Below are 12,310 nucleotides of genomic sequence, written 5' to 3' on the forward strand. Positions count from 1 at the left end.
CCTCTTCCTCTGCAGCGAGTGCAGAGCCGAAACACCCGTGGACAGTGCTCTCTCCGCACAAGCAAGCGCAGCTGCTGGGATACATCTAACCTTCTCTTCCTCCCTGCTGCGAGTGCAGAGGCGACATACCTGTTGAACAGTGCTCTCTCCGCGACAACAAGCACATCTGCTGGGATACATCTATCCTCCTCTTCCTCTTTGCAGCAAGTGCAGAGGCAAAACACTCGTGGAAAAGTGCTCTCTCTGCTCCAGCGAGCGCATCTGCTGGAATAAATCTACCCTCCTCTTCCTCTCTGCAGCAAGTGCAGAGGCGACACACCCGTGGAACAGGGCTCTCTCCGCGCCAATGAGCACATCTGCTGGGATCCCTCTACCCTCCTCTTCCTCTCTGCAGCAAGTGCAGAGGCTAAACACCCATGGAACAATGCTCTCTCCGCGTCAGCGAGCGCATCTGTTGGGAACATCTACCCTCATCCTCCTCTCTACAGGGAGTGCAGAGGCGAAACACCTGTGAAACAGTGCTCTCTCCGCGCCAGCGAGCACATCTGCTTGTATATATCTACCCTCCTGTTCCACTCTGCAGCGTGTGCAGAGGCGAAACACCTGTGAAACATTGCTCTCTCCGCGCCAGCGAGCGCATCTGCTTGGTTACATTTACCCTCCCCTTCCTCTCTATAGCGAGTGCAGAGGCGAAACACCCGTGGAACAGTGCTCCCTCCGCTCCAGTGAGCGCATCTGCTGGGATACATTTACCCTCGTCTTTCTCTCTGCAGCGCGTGCAGAGGAGAAAAACCCGTGGAACAATGCTCTCTCCGCGCCAGCGAACGCATCTGCTGGGATACATCTACCCTCATCCTGCTCTCTGCAGGGAGTGCAGAGGCGAAACACCCGTGGAACAGTGCTCTCTCCGCGCCAGCGACCACATCTGTTGGGATACATCTACCCTCATCCTCCTCTCTGCAGGGAGGGCCGCGGTGAAACACCTGTGGAACAGTGTTCTCTGCGCGCCAGCGAGCGCATCTGATTGTATATATCTACCCTCTTGTTCCTTTCTGCAGCATGTGCAGAGGTGAAACACCTGTGAAACATTGCTCTCTCCGCGCCAGCGAGCGCATCTGCTTGGTTACATTTACCCTCCGCTTCCTCTCTGTAGCGAGTGCAGAGGCGAAACACCCGTGGAAAAGTGCTCTCTCCGCGCCAACGAGCACATGTGCTGGATTACATCTATCCTCCTTTTCCTCTCTGCAGCAAGTGCAGAGGCGAAACACCCTGCAACAATGCTCTCTCCACGCCAGCGAGCGCATCTGTTGATACATCTACCCTCATCCTCCTCTCTGTAGGGAGTGCAGAGGCGAAACACCGGTGGAACAGTGCTCTCTCCGCGCCAGCGAGCGCATCTGCTTGTATATATCTACCCTCCTCTTCCTCTCTGCAGCGTGTGCAGAGGTGAAACACTTGTGAAACTTTGCTCTCTCCGCGCCAGCGAGCGCATCTGCTTGGTTACATTTACCCTCCTCTTCCTCTCTGTAGCGAGTGCAGAGGTGAAACACCCATGGAACAGTGCTCCCTCCGCTCCAGCGAGCGCATCTGCTGGGATACATTTACCCTCATCCTCCTCTCTACTGGGAGGGCAGAGGCGAAACACCTGGGGAACAGTGCTCTCTCCGCGCCAGCGAGCGGATCTGCTTGGCTACACTTACCCTCCTCGTTCTCTCTGTAGCGCATGCAGAGGTGAAACACCCGTGGAACAGTGCTCTCCCCGCGCCAGCGAGCGCATCTGCTGGGATACAGTTACCCTCCTCTTCCTATCTGCGGCGAGTGCAGAGGCGAAACACCCGTGGCACAGTGCTCTCTCTGCGCCAGCGAGCGCAGCTGCTGGGATACATCTACACTCCTCTTCCTCTCTGCAGTGAGTGCAGAGGCAACACACCCGTGGAACAGTGCTCTCTCCGCGCCAGCGAGCGCAGCTGCTGGGATACATCTACCCTCCTCTTCCTCTCTGCAGCATGTGCAGAGGCAAAACACCTGTGAAACATTGCTCTCTCCGTGACAGTGAGCGCATCTACTTGGTTACATTCACCCTCCTCTTCCTCTCTGTAGCGAGTGCAGAGGCGAAACATCTGTGGAGCAGTGCTCTCTCCGCGCCAGCGAGCGCATCTGCTTGTATATATCTACCCTCCTTTTCCTCTCTTCAGCATGTGCAGAGGAGAAAAACCTGTGAAACATTGCTCTCTCCGCGCCAGCGAGCGCATCTGCTTGGTTACATTTACCCTCCTCTTCCTCTCTGTAGCGAGTGCAGAGGCGAAACACCCATGGAACAGCGCTCCCTCCGCTCCAGCGAGCGCATCTGCTGGGATACATATACACTCCTCTTCCTCTCTGCAGCAAGTGCACAGGCGAAACACCCGTGGAACAATGCTCTCTCCGCGCCAGCGAGCGCATATGTTGGGATACATCTAACCTCATCCTCCTCTCTACAGGGAGTGCTTAGGCGAAACACCTGTGGAACAGTGCTCTTCCGCGCCAGCGAGCACATCTGCTTGTATATATCTACCCTCCTCTTCCTCTCTGCAGCGTGTGCAGAGGCAAAACACCTGTGAAACATTGCTCTCTCCGCGCCAGCGAGCACATGTGCTGGGATACATCTACCCTCCTCTTCCTCTCTGCAGCGAGTGCAGAGGCAACACACCCATGGCATAGTCCTCTATCCGCGCCGTTGAGCACATCTTCTGGGTTACATTTACCCAACTCTCCCTCTCTGTAGCAAGTGCAGAGGCTAAACACCTGTGGAACAGTGCTCTCTCCGCGCATGCGAGTGCATCTGCTGGGATACATCTACAATCCTCTTTCTTCCTCTGCAGCGAGTGCAGAGCCGAAACACCCGTGGAACAGTGCTCTCTCCGCGCCAGCGAGCGCATCTGCTGGGTTACATCTACCCTCATCCTCCTCTCTGCAGGGAGTGCAGAGGCGAAACACCCATGGAACAGTGCTCTCTCTGCGCCAGCGAGCGCATCTGCTGGGATACATCTACCCTCCTCTTCCTCTCTGCGGCGAGTGCAGAGGCGAGACACCTGCGGAACAGGGCTCTCTCTGCACCAGCGAGCGCAGCTGCTGGGATATATCTACACTCCTCTTCCTCTCTGCAGTGAGTGCAGAGGCACCACACCCGTGGAACAGTGCTCTCTCCGCGCCAGCGAACGCAGCTGCTGGGATACATCTACCCTCCTTTTCCTCCCTGCAGCGAGTGCAGAGGCGAAACACCCGTGGAACAGTGCTCTCTCCGCGCAAGCGAGCGCAGCTGCTGGGATACATCTACCCTCCTCTTCCTGTCTGCAGTGAGTGCAGAGGCGACACACCCGTGGAAAAGTGCTCTCTCCGCGCCAATGAGCACATGTGCTGGATTACATCTATCCTCCTCTTCCTCTCTGCAGCAAGTGCAGAGGCGAAACACCATTGGAACAATGCTCTCTCCGCGCCAGCGAGCGCATCTGTTGATACATCTACCCTCATCCTCCTCTCTGCAAGGAGTGCGGAGGCGAAACACCTGTGGAACAGTGCTCTCTCCGCGCCAGCGAGCGCATCTGCTTGTATATATCTACCCTCCTCTTCCTCTCTGCAGCGTGTGCAGAGGTGAAACACTTGTGAAACTTTGCTCTCTCCGCGCCAGCGAGCGCATCTGCTTGGTTACATTTACCCTCCTCTTCCTCTCTGTAGCGAGTGCAGAGGTGAAACACCCATGGAACAGTGCTCCCTCCGCTCCAGCGAGCGCATCTGCTGGGATACATTTGCCCTCATCCTCCTCTCTACTGGGAGGGCAGAGCCGAAACACCTGGGGAACAGTGCTCTCTCCGCGCCAGCGAGCGCATCTGCTTGGCTACACTTACCCTCCTCGTTCTCTCTGTAGCGCATGCAGAGGTGAAACACCCGTGGAACAGTGCTCTCCCCGCGCCAGCGAGCGCATCTGCTGGGATACAGTTACCCTCCTCTTCCTATCTGCGGCGAGTGCAGAGGCGAAACACCCGTGGCACAGTGCTCTCTCTGCGCCAGCGAGCGCAGCTGCTGGGATATATCTACACTCCTCTTCCTCTCTGCAGTGAGTGCAGAGGCAACACACCCGTGGAACAGTGCTCTCTCCGCGCATGCGAGTGCATCTGCTTGGTTACATCTACCCTCCTCTTCCTCTCTGCAGCGTGTGCAGAGGCGAAACACCCGTAAAACAGTGCTGTCTCCGCGCCAGCGAGCGCAGCTGCTGGGATATATGTACCCTCCTCTTCCTCTCTGCAGCGAGTGCAGAGGCAACACACCCATGGCATAGTCCTCTATCCGCGCCGTTGAGCACATCTGGGTTACATTTACCCAACTCTCCCTCTCTGTAGCAAGTGCAGAGGCTAAACACCTGTGGAACAGTGCTCTCTCTGCGCATGCGAGTGCATCTGCTGGGATACATCTACAATCCTCTTTCTTCCTCTGCAGCGAGTGCAGAGCCGAAACACCCGTGGAACAGTGCTCTCTCCGCACAAGCGAGCGCAGCTGCTGGCATACATCTATCCTCCTCTTCCTCCCTGCTGCGAGTGCAGAGGCGACACACCCGTGGAACAGTGCTCTCTCCGCGCCAACGAGCACATCTGCTGGGATACATCTACCCTCCTTTTCCTCTCTGCAGCAAGTGCAGAGGCGAAACACCCATGAAACAATGCTCTCTCCGCGCCAGCGAGCGCATCTGTTGGGATACATCTAACCTCATCCTCCTCTCTACAGGGAGTGCTTAGGCGAAACACCTGTGGAACAGTGCTCTTCCGCGCCAGCGAGCGCATCTGCTTGTATATATCTACCCTCCTCTTCCTCTCTGCAGCGTGTGCAGAGGCAAAACACCTGTGAAACATTGCTCTCTCCGCGCCAGCGAGCGCATCTGCTGGGGTGCATCTACCGTCATCCTCCTCTCTGCAGTGAGTGTAGAGGCAAAGCACCCGTGGAACAGTGCTCTCTCCGCGCCAGCGTGCGCAGCTGCTTGGATACATCTACACTCCTCTTCCTCTCTGCAGCGAGTGCAGAGGCAACACACCCGTGGAACAGTGCTCTCTCCGCGTCAGCGAGCGCAGCTGCTAGGATACTTCTACCCTCCTCGCCCTCTCTGCAGCAAGTGCAGAGGCGAAACACCCGTGGAACAGTGCTCTCTCGCGCCAAGAGCACATCTGCTGGATTACATCTATCCTCCTCTTCCTCTCTGCAGCAAGTGAAGAGGCAAAACACCCTTGGAACAATGCTCTCTCCGCGCCAGCGAGCGGATCTGCTTGTTTATGTCTACCCTCCTCTTCCTCTCTGCAGCATGTGCAGAGGCGAAACACCTCTGAAACATTGCTCTCTCCGCGCCAGCGAGTGCATCTGCTGGGATACATATACCTCCTCTTCCTCTCTGCAGCAAGTGCAGAGGCGAAACACCATGGAACAATGCTCTCTCCGCGCTAGCGAGCACATCTGCTGGGATACATCTACCCTTATCCTCCTCTCTGCAGGGAGGGCAGAGACGAAACACCCGTGGAACAGTGCTCTCTCCGCGCCAGCGAGCGCATCTGCTGGTAAACATCTACCCTCCTCTTCCTCTCTGCAGCTTGTGCAGAGGCAACACACCCGAGGAACAGTGCTCTCTCCGCGCCACCGAGCACATCTTCTTGGATATATTTACCTTCCTCTACCTCTCTGCAGCGCGTGCTGAGGCGAAACAGCCGGGGAACAGTGCTCTCTCCGCGCCAGCGAGCGCAGCTCCTGGGATATATTTACCGTCTCTTCCTCTCTGCAGCAAGTGAAGAGGCAACACACCCATGGAACAATGCTCTATCCGCGCGGGCGAGTGCATCTTCTGGGTTACGTTTACCCAACTCTCCCTCTCTGTAGCAAGTGCAGAGGCTAAACACCTGTGGAACAGTGCTCTCTCCGCGCATGCGAGCGCATCTGCTGGGATACTTCTACCCTCCTCTTCCTCTGCAGCGAGTGCAGAGCCGAAACACCCGTGGACAGTGCTCTCTCCGCACAAGCAAGCGCAGCTGCTGGGATACATCTAACCTTCTCTTCCTCCCTGCTGCGAGTGCAGAGGCGACATACCTGTTGAACAGTGCTCTCTCCGCGACAACAAGCACATCTGCTGGGATACATCTATCCTCCTCTTCCTCTTTGCAGCAAGTGCAGAGGCAAAACACTCGTGGAAAAGTGCTCTCTCTGCTCCAGCGAGCGCATCTGCTGGAATAAATCTACCCTCCTCTTCCTCTCTGCAGCAAGTGCAGAGGCGACACACCCGTGGAACAGGGCTCTCTCCGCGCCAATGAGCACATCTGCTGGGATCCCTCTACCCTCCTCTTCCTCTCTGCAGCAAGTGCAGAGGCTAAACACCCATGGAACAATGCTCTCTCCGCGTCAGCGAGCGCATCTGTTGGGAACATCTACCCTCATCCTCCTCTCTACAGGGAGTGCAGAGGCGAAACACCTGTGAAACAGTGCTCTCTCCGCGCCAGCGAGCACATCTGCTTGTATATATCTACCCTCCTGTTCCACTCTGCAGCGTGTGCAGAGGCGAAACACCTGTGAAACATTGCTCTCTCCGCGCCAGCGAGCGCATCTGCTTGGTTACATTTACCCTCCTCTTCCTCTCTATAGCGAGTGCAGAGGCGAAACACCCGTGGAACAGTGCTCCCTCCGCTCCAGTGAGCGCATCTGCTGGGATACATTTACCCTCGTCTTTCTCTCTGCAGCGCGTGCAGAGGAGAAAAACCCGTGGAACAATGCTCTCTCCGCGCCAGCGAACGCATCTGCTGGGATACATCTACCCTCATCCTGCTCTCTGCAGGGAGTGCAGAGGCGAAACACCCGTGGAACAGTGCTCTCTCCGCGCCAGCGACCACATCTGTTGGGATACATCTACCCTCATCCTCCTCTCTGCAGGGAGGGCCGCGGTGAAACACCTGTGGAACAGTGTTCTCTGCGCGCCAGCGAGCGCATCTGATTGTATATATCTACCCTCTTGTTCCTTTCTGCAGCATGTGCAGAGGTGAAACACCTGTGAAACATTGCTCTCTCCGCGCCAGCGAGCGCATCTGCTTGGTTACATTTACCCTCCGCTTCCTCTCTGTAGCGAGTGCAGAGGCGAAACACCCGTGGAAAAGTGCTCTCTCCGCGCCAACGAGCACATGTGCTGGATTACATCTATCCTCCTTTTCCTCTCTGCAGCAAGTGCAGAGGCGAAACACCCTGCAACAATGCTCTCTCCACGCCAGCGAGCGCATCTGTTGATACATCTACCCTCATCCTCCTCTCTGTAGGGAGTGCAGAGGCGAAACACCGGTGGAACAGTGCTCTCTCCGCGCCAGCGAGCGCATCTGCTTGTATATATCTACCCTCCTCTTCCTCTCTGCAGCGTGTGCAGAGGCGAATCATCTGTGGAACAGTGCTCTCTCCGCACCAGCGAGCGCATCTGCTTGTATATATCTACCCTCCTCTTCCTCTTCTTCCTCTCTGCAGCGTGTAACATGCGAAACACCTCTGAAACATTGCTCTCCGCGCCAGCAAGCGCATCTGCATGTATATATCTACCCTCCTCTTCCTCCCTGCAGCGTCTGCAAAGGCGAAACACCTCTGAAACATTGCTCTCTCCGCGCCAGTGAGCGCATCTGCTTGGTTACATTTACCCTCCTCTTCCTCGCTGTAGCGAGTGCAGAGCGAAACACCCATGGAACAGTGTTCCCTCCGCTCCAACGAGCGCATCTGCTGGGATACATTTACCCTCCTCTTCCTCTCTGCAGCAATTGCAGAGCCGAACACCCATGGAACAGTGCTCTCTCCGCGCCAGCGAGCGCATCTGCTGGGATACATCTACCCTCCTCTTCCTCTCTGTTGTTAGAGCAGAGGCGAAACACCTGTGGAACAGTGCTCTATGCACCAGCGAGCTCTTCTGCTCGGATACATCTACCCTCCTCTTCCTCTCTGCAGCAAGTGAGAGACGACACACCCGAGGAACAGTGCTCTCTCCGCGCCAGCGAGCGCATCTGCTTGGATACATTTACCCTCCTCTACCTCTCTGCAGCGCGTGCAGAGGCGAAACATCCATGGAACAATGCTCTCTCTGCGCCAGCGAGCACATCTGCTGGGATACATCTACCCTCCTCTTCCTCGCTGCAGCGCGTGCAGAGGCGAAAAACCCGTAGAACAATGCTCTCTCCGCGCCAGCGAACGCATCTGCTGGGATACATCTACCCTCATCCTGCTCTCTGCAGGGAGTGCAGAGGCGAAACACCCGTGGAACAGTGCTCTCTCCGCGCCAGCGACCACATCTGTTGGGATACATCTACCCTCATCCTCCTCTCTGCAGTTAGGGCCGAGGTGAAACACCTGTGGAACAGTGCTCTCTCCGCGCCAGCGAGCGCATCTGATTGTATATATCTACCCTCTTGTTCCTTTCTGCAGCATGTGCAGAGGTGAAACACCTGTGAAACATTGCTCTCTCCGCACCAGCGAGAGCATCTGCTTGGTTACATCTACCCTCCTCTTCCTCTCTGCAGCGAGTGCAGAGGCGACACACCCGTGGAAAAGTGCTCTCTCCGCGCCAACGAGCACATGTGCTGGATTACATCTATCCTCCTTTTCCTCTCTGCAGCAAGTGCAGAGGCGAAACACCCTGGAACAATGCTCTCTCCGCGCCAGCAAGCGCATCTGTTGATACATCTACCCTCATCCTCCTCTCTGCAGGGAGTGCAGAGGCGAAACACCGGTGAAACAGTGCTCTCTCCGCGCCAGCGAGCGCATCTGCTTGTATATATCTACCCTCCTCTTCCTCTCTGCAGCGTGTGCAGAGGCGAATCATCTGTGGAACAGTGCTCTCTCCGCGCCAGCGAGTGCATCTGCTTGTATATATCTACCCTCCTCTTCCTCTCTGCAGCGTGTGCAGAGGTGAAACACTTGTGAAACATTGCTCTCTCTGCGCCAGCGAGCGCATCTGCTTGGTTAGATTTACCCTCCTCTTCCTCTCTGTAGCGAGTGCAGAGGTGAAACACCCATGGAACAGTGCTCCCTCCGCTCCAGCGAGCGCATCTGCTGGGATATATTTACCCTCCTATTCCTCTCTGCAGCAATTGCAGAGGCGAAACACCCGTGGAACAGTGCGCTCTCCATGCCAGCGAGCGCATCTGCTGTTATACATCTACCCTCCTCTACATCTCTGCAACGCATACAGAGGCGAAACATCCGTGGAACAATGCTCTCTCCGCGCCAGCGAGCGCATCTACTGGGCTACATCTACCCTCATCCTCCTCTCTGCAGGGAGTGCAGAGGCGAAATACCCGTGGAACAGTGCTCTCTCCGCGCCAGCGAGCGCATCTGATGGTATACATCTACCCTCCTCTTCCTCTCTGCAGCGTGTGCAGAGGCGAAACACCCGTAAAACAGTGCTCTCCGCGCCAGCAAACGCATCTGCTTGGTTACATTTACCCTCCTCGTTCTCACTGTAGCGCGTGCAGAGGCGAAACACCTGTGAAACATTGCTCTGTCCGCGCCAGCGAGCGCATCTGCTTGGTTACATTTACCCTCCTCTCCCTCTCTGTAGCGAGTGCAGAAGCGAAACACCCGTGGAACAGTGCTCCCTCCGCTCCAGCGAGCGCATCTGCTGGGATACATTTAACCTCGTCTTCCTCTCTGCAGCGCGTGCAGAGGCGAAACACCCCTGGAACAGTGCTCTCTCCGCGCCAGCAACCGCATGTGCTGGGATACATCTACCCTCCTCTACCTCTCTGCAGCGCGTGCAGAGGCGAAAAACCCGTGGAACAATGCTCTCTCCGCGCCAGCGAATGCATCTGCTGGGATACATCTACCCTCCTCTTCCTCTCTGGAGCGAGTGCAGAGGCAACACACCCGAGGAACAGTGCGCTCTCCGCGCCGGCGAGCGCATCTTCTGGGTTACATTTACCCTCCTCTACCTCTCTGCAGCGCGTGCAGAGGCGTAACACCCGTGGAACAATGCTCTCTTCGCGCCAGCAAGCGCAGCTGCTGGGATATATCTACCCTCTTCTTCCTCTCTGCAGCGAGTGAAGAGGCAACACTCCCGTGGAACAGTGCTCTATCCGCGCCGGCAAGCGCATCTTCTGGGTTACATTTGCCCAACTCTCCCTCTCTGTAGCAAGTGCAGAGGCTAAACACCTGTGGAACAGCGCTCTTTCCGCGCATTCGAGCGCATCTGCTGGCATACATCTATCCTCCTCTTCCTCTGCAGCGAGTGCAGAGCCGAAACACCCATGGAACAGTGCTCTCTCCTCGCAAGCGAGCACAGCTGCTGGGATATACCTACCCTCCTCTTCCTCTCTGCAGCGAGTGCAGAGGCGACACACCCGTGGAACAATGCTCTCTCCGCGCCAGCGAGCGCATCTGTTGGGAAACATCTACCCTCATCCTCCTCTCTACAGGGAGTGCAGAGGCGAAATACCGGTAGAACAGTGCTCTCTCCGCACCAGCGAGCGCATCTGCTTGTATATATCTACCCTCCTCTTCCTCTTCTTCCTCTCTGCAGCGTGTAACATGCGAAACACCTCTGAAACATTGCTCTCTCCGCGCCAGCAAGCGCATCTGCTTGGTTACATTTACCCTCCTCTTCCTCTCTGCGGCGAGTGCAGAGGCGACACACCCAAGGAACAGTGCTCTCTCCGCGCCAGTGAGCACATCTGCTTGGATACATTTACCCTCCTCTACCTCTCTGCAGCGCGTGCAGAGGCGAAACACCCATGGAAAAGTGCTCTCTCCGCGCCAGCGAGTGCATCTGCTGGGTTACATCTACCCTCATCCTCCTCTCTCTAGGAAGTGCAGAGGCGAAACACCCATGGAACAGTGCTCTCTCCGCGCCAGCGAGCGCATCTGCTGGGATACATCTACCCTCCTCTTCCTCTCCGCGGCGAGTGCAGAGGCGAGACACCTGCGGAACAGGGCTCTCTCTGCGCCAGCGAGCGCAGCTGCTGGGATATACACTCCTCTTCCTCTCTGCAGTGAGTGCAGAGGCACCACACCCGTGGAACAGTGCTGTCTCCGCGCCAGCGAACGCAGCCGCTGGGATACATCTACCCTCCTTTTCCTCTCTGCTGCGAGTGCAGAGGCGAAACACCCGTGGAACAGTGCTCTCTCCGCGCTGCTGGGATACATCTATCCTCCTCTTCCTGTCTGCAGTGAGTGCAGAGGCGACACACCCGTGGAAAAGTGCTCTCTCCGCGCCAATGAGCACATGTGCTGGATTACATCTATCCTCCTCATCCTCTCTGCAACAAGTGCAGAGGCGAAACACCCTTGGAACAATGCTCTCTCCGCGCCAGCGAGCGCATCTGTTGATACATCTACCCTCATCCTCCTCTCTGCAAGGAGTGCGGAGGCGAAACACCTGTGGAACAGTGCTCTCTCCGTGCCAGCGAGCGCATCTGCTTGTATATATCTACCCTCCTCTTCCTCTCTGCAGCGAGTGCAGAGGTGAAACACTTGTGAAACATTGCTCTCTTCGCGCCAGCGAGCGCATCTGCTTGGTTACATTTACCCTCCTCTTCCTCTCTGTAGCGAGTGCAGAGGCGAAACACCCATGGAACAGTGCTCCCTCCACTCCAGCGAGCGCATCTGCTAAGATACATTTACCCTCCTCTTCCTCTCTGCAGCAAGTGCAGAGGCGAAACACCCGTGGAACAGTGCTCTCTTCGCACCGGCGAGCGCATCTGCTGAGATACATCTACCCTCCTCTTCCTCTCTGTAGTTAGTGCAGAGGCGAAACACCCGTGGAACAGTGCTCTCTGCACCAGCGAGCTCTTCTGATCGGATACATCTACCCTCCTCTACCTCTCTGCAGCGCGTGCACAGGCGAAACACCCGTGGAACAGTGCTCTCTCCGCGCCAGCGAGCGCAGCTGCTGGGATATATCTACCCTCCTCTTCCTCTCTGCAGCTAGTGAAGAGGCAACACACCCATGGAACAGTCCTCTATCTGCGCCATTGAGCGTATCTTCTGGGTTACATTTACCCAACTCTCCCTCTCTGTAGCAAGTGCAGAGGCTAAACACCTGTGGAACAGTGCTCTCTTCGCGCATGCGAGCGCATCTGCTGGGATACATCTACCCTCCTCTTTGTTCCTCTCAGCGAGTGCAGAGCCGAAACACCCGTGGAACAGTGCTCTCTCCGCACAAGCGAGCATCTGCTGTTATACATCTACCCTCCTCTTCCTCTCTGCAGCGAGTGCAGAGGCGACACACCCATGGAACAATGCTCTCTCCGCGCCAGCGAGCGCATCTGTTGGGATATATCTAACCTCA

Source organism: Amblyomma maculatum, chromosome 7 (genome assembly GCF_055883805.1).
Source record: "Amblyomma maculatum isolate TAMU_Amacu chromosome 7, ASM5588380v1, whole genome shotgun sequence".
NCBI lineage: Eukaryota > Metazoa > Arthropoda > Arachnida > Ixodida > Ixodidae > Amblyomma > Amblyomma maculatum.